The 8,953-nt window shown below is 45.1% G+C and overlaps 1 pseudogene; it reads left to right on the forward strand.

The window, feature by feature from the left end:
* The first annotated feature begins 8,093 nt into the window (after positions 1–8,093).
* LOC118539030 (retinal rod rhodopsin-sensitive cGMP 3',5'-cyclic phosphodiesterase subunit delta pseudogene) lies at positions 8,094–8,738 on the forward strand (annotated as a pseudogene).
* The last annotated feature ends 215 nt before the right edge of the window (positions 8,739–8,953 follow it).

Here is an 8,953-nt window from a genome sequence, read left to right on the forward strand (position 1 = left end):
GCAATATTCATTAAGATATAAAGAACCCACTTTTATTCTAAATTAATTATTCTCTGATTTGAGAAGCAACACACAGCATAGCCCACATTGCAGAATTTCCGGAAAGAACTTACGATTTTGTAAATTTTGTGTTGAGCAATCAGCTTTGCATACTTAAATGCAAAAGCGTAACTATATGATAAACATTATATTTTGAAGCATGAAATAAGGTTTCTGCAATCAAGTCTTATTATATTATAAGATTAAGAGTTTGAATTGTGATAACTTGCTTGGAAACTTTTGTACAAGAGTCACATATCACAGTGATATGTTGGAGATCACTTGACTTCAGGTCTCTGTTTCTCAAAAAGCAAGGATCTAGTGAATGCCCTAATGCTCAGAATATCAACAACATATCATTGTGTAGGCACCTACAGAATGGTCCCCATCGATGTCTGCCTCCTGGTAAGTATTCAGGCTCTTGGGTTATCTTTTGTGTGTGTGCACTGCGCCTACTGACTTGCTCGCTTCTATCTGTGTGTGGCAAAATATGTTATGTTCTAGATTAGAACACAAAAAAACTGTATCTTCCACCTTGCTCCTTCCCCTCTCTTGTGACTTTCACTCTCTCTCTCTCTCCCCCTCCATCCCTCCCTCCCTCCCCTTCTTTCTCTGCCTTAGAGCCCTTACTCTGGGGGATGTAAGCTGCTCTGTTGTCAGTAGCCCTATGGATAGAGCCATGTGACAAGGAACCAATGTTTATGGCCAACAGCCACAGAGACTTACAAAGAGACACGTGAGTGAGCTTGGGAGCCGATTCTCTGCTACCCTACCAGCCAAGCCTTGAAATGACAGCAGCCCCAGCCAATCTCTTGGCTGCTGCCTGTGAGAAACACCAAGCCAGAGAGTCTAGCTAAGCTTCACCCAGATTCCCTCACCCACAAAAATCATGAGACAATAAAAGTTCTTTTAAGCTACAGAATTTTGGAATAATTGGTTATGCAACAACACATAAATAACACAATAATACTCTTCCCAACTTTAAAATAGTTCTCCATAAGTCATTGATGATATGCACCCTAAAACTCTAGCCATTAAAATAAGATCACTGATAAAGAACAATTCAGAATCCCAAGCCACAAATCACCTTACCATGACTCATTGGCAGAATCCTCCCCAAAGTTATATGAAATCAATAAACCTCCATATTCCTCATGCATCTCTTATCCTCTAACACACTTTTTATAAAATTGACTTCCTTATTATGTTTATCCTTTATTTTCTTTCTGTCCTATTAGAATATAAGCTGCACCAGGGCAAGGATTTCATCTTTTTTCCTCTCCGTTCATATATCCCAAGGACTAAAACCAGCACTGAGCTCATAGGAATTGCCCCAAAAATGTCTCTCATGAATGAACGAATTTGACATGGTTCAATGTCAAATTCACAGTCTCCAGCCACAACCCACAAACCATGTTGTTCCCCAGTCACACCTTCCACCTATCTAAACTCACTGTCTTCCTTAGGCTGTTCATCACACCCAGAATGCCCTGTGTCTTAGGTTGCATTCCCCAGAAACGCACTGTGAGACAAGAATCTGTGTGCAAGTAATTTATTAAGGAAGTGCGCCCAAGAGAAACCAGGAAGAGTGGGGGAAGCATGACGGTGAAGGAGAAGAAGCCAGACAAGGGTGTGATTTCAGGCAGACTCCCAGAGAGGGCAACTTCCACATAATCCCACTGGGGAGTTCTCAAGTGTAAATTATGCCTCCAAGTTTGTCCCAACCCCAGGCAAGAGAGTTGAGCTTGCACACTCCCATGTTAATTAGTCATCAACGAAGGGCTGCCCCAGGGATGTAAACTCCCAGGCACTTCCAGCTGTCTGCAAGTGTGCGGAGAGCCAAGGGCAGCCCTCCAAAGAAGAGACACAGGTGCAGGCTTTGGAGGCAAATGGAGGCTGAGAGAGAAGAGCAAAGAGCCAGTGGGGGAATCCAAGAAAATCCAGGTGGATCTCCAACCGTGTCTGCGACCCCCACATGTTTCCCAGTTTATTTTACTGAAATCTTACCCATCCTTCAAATAATTCTCTATACCTTAGCACTACACTAGAACCATACCCACTGCCTCATTCTTTTGTCATTAGCTTTCCCTCCCCTCCCCTAGATCATAAAACCCATAAAAGCAGAGATCGTACGGGCTACGTGCTTGTGCCTCCCACTCTGTGTTGTGAAGAGTCTCAATGCCACTGAATAGCTCTAGACTCCGTGGCAGTGCATGCAGCACGCATGGAGATAGCATGTGTAGAACAAGTGTGAGACCTGTGTTCCAGGCTGCAGTGCGCTTTCCTGTCTGCTATTCCATGTATCCCTCACAGGATACACAGAGCTACACAGAATTGCGACGACTACCCCATTTTCCAGAAAGAAAGGCTTAGTGATAAAGATTTCCTGATGCCTTGTCCACTAAATAGGCACTGAGTGATGCCTCAGAACTAAATCCGATTTCAAGTCCAATTTGCTTTCCCCTATACTGATTGATTGATTGATTAAGTGGAGAAGTAATCAAAAAATGTTTGATCTTATTTAAGTGAATCACAGAAAATAAAATGGCATGCAAATGTTCAGCTTGAATTAATATAGATTGAGATCATTTAAATTAAACTGAATTTTAAGGTGTCTTTTACTCCTTGATTTGCTGTATTTTGTCTAAAATTGAGGGGGTAAGCAGAAGAGGGGAGGAAGGTTGAGGGCAGGCTTGGTGACTATAAATTTCTGGCTGTAATTCATTAATATGTGTCAAGTAACCTATAAACAGGTCAGACCTCCAGAACCCTGCATTGTAAACTTGTCTGCAAGCATGGGAGCCTGCTATTTCCTGGGCAGGTAGTGTTCTGTTTGCCCAAACTCTTCACTCAACTCCTTCCACCCCCAGCAAATGGACCGCTGTCCTCACTTCTCCATCCTTAGATGTCATGGAGGCGAGCCCTCACACAGTCTAGTTCACACTAAGCTGGCAAGCACTGATAGGATGCACAGACTGACCCAACACCCCCTGCCCAGGACGTACCCAACAGGGACCTACTGCAAACACTGGTGTTCTCTGCCTTAGTGCCGGCCCAAGCATGACAGACTGGAAGAGCGAGTGTCCATGGCCCCTGGGGAATAGCTGTCAACCAATGACAGCTGGAGTGACAACTTCCCTAACTTTATTGTCATTCTAATGGGTCAACTCTGACATATATTGGCCATTTCCTCCCAGAATTCCCCCAAAGGGCTGGAGCCTCAGCTGCCCATAGCAGTCGCCTATTCAATAGCTTACCTTCTCTTGGTTTCCTTGTCTTCTCTGTGTCCTCCACACTCCCACACCAATGCTCCCCAGAATCACCTCCAAAATAAACTGCTGGCCCTCCAATCCTTGTCTCTGGGACTGCTTCTAGGAGAATCCAAGCCTGGGTTGTGTTGCTCCATTCAAGGATATTCATACTTTTAAGGCAGATAGCTGGACTGACACCCCAAAGGGATGAACCAGTAATGAGGGAAACTTAATAAATAGGATAGTCATGTGGGGGAATAAATCTCAACAAAGAGCCTTCCTAGCAGCACCTTTGGGGTGACCACATCATCTGTCTACACAATAGGCAGGCTGGCATGGTGGACAAAGCCGTGGACTGGATGTTGGAAATGTGGATTCTAATGTTGTCACTGCCACTGGCTCACTCCTCATCCTTGTCATCCTCTCTGATCTCTCTGATCTTCAGTTTTTCTCTTCTGGAAATTTACAGGATTGGATTATTTGATCTTAGGGCCCTTTTGGGCTCCTAATCCCCATGAATCCATGGAAGAGGATGAAGTGCATGGCACCTCTTTAAAAGTATGTTCCACCAGTAATTAATAAACAAGCAAACTTTTCACACAGCCCCAGCTGTAAGAGGGACTGTTTAATTAGGCACATGAGACGTTCCAATCTGTCTAGACAGGCTTCTCTTTTTCCCCTGGACGTCGTCAGCCATGCTTGCTCTGACACTGTGACAAGGTGTCTTTTGGCTACAGACTGCAATTTTGTTGGGTGATAATTCTAATGCCATAGAGTCAGCTGTGGAACTTTCTTTAGTTTTAATGCTGTTTGTCTTTCCAAGTGGAACTGACTAGGGAGAGTTACCCAAGAAATAGCCAGGAGAGGCAGCTCCTCCAACAGGAGTCACCAAAAAAGTTGTTTCTGGTGAGGCCCCTATGCCTGTCTGTCTTTGTTAGTGGACTTTTTAGTTATTGCTTCTCTCCCCACTCCTGCCCTTGGGGAATAAAATGTCCAAACATTGAAAAGGGAATTCCCAAGTCATTTAGTTGACACCCTCCACCCCTCCCAAGATCTCTGACAAAGAGAGCAGAAAAAGAGATTCCTTGACACCCAGATTTCTAAACACTCAAACTTGAGTCTCTTGATGACTCTGGCAAATAGACTGTAAAATCCTCGATCTTCCAAGGGCTGAGACCTTAACATCTGTGTGGATAATATTGACAGAGCTCATCTGGTATGAGGATTGGAGAAGAAATGCATGAAATCCCTGTCAGTAGCTAAAGAAAATTTTCAAAGCGCGGCCAGTTGATTAGACAAGCACAACTCACCAGACATAATCAAAAACATTGAATCTTCGTCTCTTACGGTCTTGTTCAAATTTATTCAGAGGAGGAAGATGAAAAATTGTCAGGAACCATATTTTTCATTTAATTCCTGTAGTTCTACAACCATATTAAGTCACAAAACACAATCTCAATTCAGTTACTAGAAGTGTCTGCCGAAGTTACTAGTCACATTTCAACCTTCCTTCAAGGCTAGACTCCTCCCATACTACTGTCACCTCAGGCTAGGTGGCTATGTTTGGCTTCTGCCCTCTTTCTCTTCCATTTCCTCCCCCACTCACTAGCTGCTGCTCCACACCTCATAAAAGTCAAAGAGGATGGGCTGCCAAGGAGAAGAGGAGGAGAAAAGGCAGTTTCTACTAGAGTGAATGGCTTCATGCTCTCTGGACCTGGCAATTGGACAGCAGTAGCTCTTTCCTTGTAGATTCTTTGAAAGTTGTTTGGAAGCTTCTCTGCTGGCCCCTCCAACTACGACTCCTCTGACGTGGGCAATGCCTTGCCTTCATCTGGCTGCTTCCCCCACCCTAGATTCCTCAAAGATGAGGTCCACATCCATTGTGCCACGTAAGTCCAAAAGCACTCCCAGGCAGTCCACTTGGGCAGGACTTGAAATGGCTCCAGGCTGGCTCTGTCACCATCTGCTCCATGAAACATGCCCTTGTACTTCTTCCTTCTCTGGTTACTTGCCAGGCACTGTAGTCTACTCTCTGGCCCGTCACAGGTTGCTCTAGCTTTTCTGAGGTGATAGTATGTCTGGGTCCTTGGTGTCCACCAACTGCAGGGAACATAACTAAAGCTTTATGAGTGCTGCCATTGGACAAGCTCTCTAAGCATGAGAAAGACCTAACACCTCACCCCTTCACCTGACCAGGTTAGGATTGGAATTGACACATAAGAGAAACTCCTTACAAAGAAAAGCTCCCACCATTCTTCCTCTCCATTTTCTTGAACATTTTATATCCTCAAAGCAGATGACAGACTACAAGAATCATGGAATTGGATCCTGATCATCCCCTTAGAAGATTCCCCCAGGGCAGTCTGCCTAACATTATCCGAAATCTACCATATCGATTACATGTCTGTGCCTAATTCAGAACTCGGGTCTTAAAATTCTACTTCCAAATAATACCAATGATAGATTATTTTCACTAATTGCTTTAGAGAATAGGTAAAATTTTTTAGAACTGTGCCTACAACATAGAAGGCACTTAATAAATATTTATGAAGGGAATTTATTAATAAGACATTTTGCATCTATGTATTTATTTAAGAAACACTCTGGGCTCTCTTGTTTGCAGCTACTTTCCATATTCTTGGAATGGAGTTTATTACATAGTAGGTATGAAGTACATATTTCTTTAATGAATTAATGGAGTGTTTTGGAAATCTTACCGAACACATATAGAGTTCCCTCTTGAATTTGACAAGCATTTGTTGAGCACTTGCTGAGTACCTAGTGGCAGTAAGCACTTCTTTTCAGTGTTCCCATAATGTCCTGTCCTACCCTCTCAAGGTGTTTATTAAACTGTATTTCAGTAGCAATTTTTCTTGTCTGCACTCCCACTTGAAAAGAATGGGTATCATTTTCTTCTCCAAGTGCCTAGCTTAGTCAAGGGCAGGAGGAAGGAAAGCAGAATGGATTGAATGAATGTGTATTTCCTGTGTCATACAATGTTGGAAGAGGGGAACATAAGTTATGATTTCTTATATAGTTATCCATATAAAGGGGTAGTCTAGAATATAAAAAAATTATACCAGATAACCATGACAGAGTAACTGTTACAGGACTACCCTCTGATCCTACACTTTGAAAACAGTATGAAACACATGAAATAATTCAGACATTGGACAACAGGCAGTGAAACACTGTGCTGCCTGAGATGGATGAGAGACATGCAAGGAGTGGCCCATGTTTGCACAGCTTCCTTGCTGGAAGAATTTTCTGGTTTGCAATGCAGGGAGGTGAAGCCCGAGCGAGCATGGTCTTGCTGAGCTGAGCAGACAGAGATGGAAAAGACAAATAAAGTCATTGGAATGCTGGACGCACAATGCCAACGAGGAGGACACTGTGCCGGGAAGGCGATCCAGAAATTCCGAGGGGTCTCTTGAGTCTAAGGTAATTAGTAAGCCATATATATACCATAGGGCAATTTTGTGAGGTTTGGTATATTAGTTTCCTAGGGCTGCTGTCATTTAATGCCTTCTATGTTGTAGGCACAGTTCTAAAAAATTAGAGACATGCAAGGAGTGGCCCATGTTTGCACAGCTTCCTTGCTGGAAGAATTTTCTGGTTTGCAATGCAGGGAGGTGAAGCCCGAGCAGAGCATGGTCTTGCTGAGCTGAGCAGACAGAGATGGAAAAGACAAATAAAGTCATTGGAATGCTGGACACACAATGCCAACGAGGAGGACACTGTGCCGGGAAGGAGATCCAGAAATTCTGAGGGGTCTCTTGAGTCTAAGGTAATTAGTAAGCCGCATATATACCATAGGGCAATTTTGTGAGGTTTGGTATATTAGTTTCCTAGGGCTGCTGTCATTTAGTGCCATGGACCGTGTGTCTGAAACAACAGAAAATCTGTCTCAGAGTTTGGGAGGCTGCGAGACCAAGATCAAGGGTTGGTTCCTTCCGAGGGCTATAGAAGGAAAGGATCTGTTCCATGCCTCTTCCCTGGCTTCTGATGGTTGCTGGCATTCTTTGGCATTCCTTCGTTTGGAAACCTGTCACCCTGATTTCTGCCTTCATGGTCACTTGTCATTCTCCCTGTGCATGTCTGTGTCCAAATTTCTCCTTTTTATAAGGACATTAGTCATGTTGGATTGGGATTCCACCCTACTCTAGTATGACCTCATCTTAATTTAGCTAATTATATCTGCAATGATCCTGCTTCCATATAAGGTCACATTATGTGGTATTGAGGGTTAGCAGTTCAACACAGGAATGGGGCAGGGGCAGGAAATGACACATTTCATCCCATAACACCTGGCAAAAAGTCTGATCAGGGATTTATGAGCAGAACAGGAAAGACTGAGACATGTGAGAGCTCCAGCCAGACTAAGTGGAGAGAACTTGATAAACCAGCCAGGCCTTCAGCTGAGATACTGGAAAGGTCATGCATGAGGACAGGGTGCTCCCCTAACAATAAAGTAAACTCCCCTCACTCAAACAAAGCTTTAAAAAGTCCTCCAAAAAGTTCAGGCAGATCCACAAGTACATTAACTGGCTACCAGACCAAAAGTCAGCGATGCTAAAGAAACACAAAATCCAAGCATTCAATTCTGTAGAATTCACGATCTCTAGTATAAAGGAAAGTGTTGCTAGAAATGCAGAGGAGGGGAGAAGGGATCAGGAGCGGGAGCTGAGGGGAGGGAGAGGCCGGTGCGGGTCTGGCCTCGCAGCTGCTCGCCCGAGGTCTCCAGGCCCGGCTGCGGCTCCGTCCTCCGTTCCTGGGCACCGTCTGCGAAGCTCCGGGGGCCCGTGGGGCAGAGCCGCAGGCGGCGACCGCCGCAACATGTCAGCCAAGGACGAGCGGGCCAGGGAGATCCTGAGGGGCTTCAAACTAAATTGGATGGACCTCCGGGATGCTGAGACAGGGAAGGTCCTGTGGCAAGGAACAGAAGATCTGTCAGTCCCTGGAGAGGAGCATGAAGCCCGTGTTCCCAAGAAAATCCTCAAGTGCAAGGCAGTGTCTCGAGAATCGAACTGCTCTTCAGCAGAGCAAATGGAAAAATTCCGCCTGGAACAGGGCAAGGCCTAGAAGGGTGGTTCTTCGAGTTTGGCTTTGTGACCCCGAACTCCACAAACACCTGGCAGTCCCTGACAGAAGCAGCGCCCGAGTCCCAGATGACGCCCGCCAGCGTGCCGACTGGGAATGTTATCAGAGAGACAAAGTGTTTTGAAGACGATCTTCTTGCAAGCACATCCAGAGTGAGACTTTTCTACGTTTGAGAGAAGAATGTGTGTGCATTTCAAGAATTTGGGTTTTTGGGGGGAAAGGAGGAAACTGTTTACTTTTTTCCTCCACACATTTGGTTTTTGACACTTGCACGCCTAATTCCCTGTACGGCAGAACCCACCTGAGGCCACCAGGGGACCAGTTCTGTGTAGGTAACCAGATGGCTGTTAACTCCTGAGCCGCCATCTTCCACTGATCAGACTCAACTCCCAACCCCAGACCAGGGCAGAGGGTGAGCCTTGACTCCTTCCCAGGGTGACACGGGACAGACGCTTACCACGAGAGCCACTGCTGTTCCCGCCCCCGCCCTGCCTCCTCCTTGACCCTGCAAGCAACACATCTTCCTTTGGCCCCTGGTTTTGGAAAAATTCATATTCCTGACC

The sequence above is a fragment of the Halichoerus grypus genome, chromosome 3, assembly GCF_964656455.1.
Source record: "Halichoerus grypus chromosome 3, mHalGry1.hap1.1, whole genome shotgun sequence".
NCBI lineage: Eukaryota > Metazoa > Chordata > Mammalia > Carnivora > Phocidae > Halichoerus > Halichoerus grypus.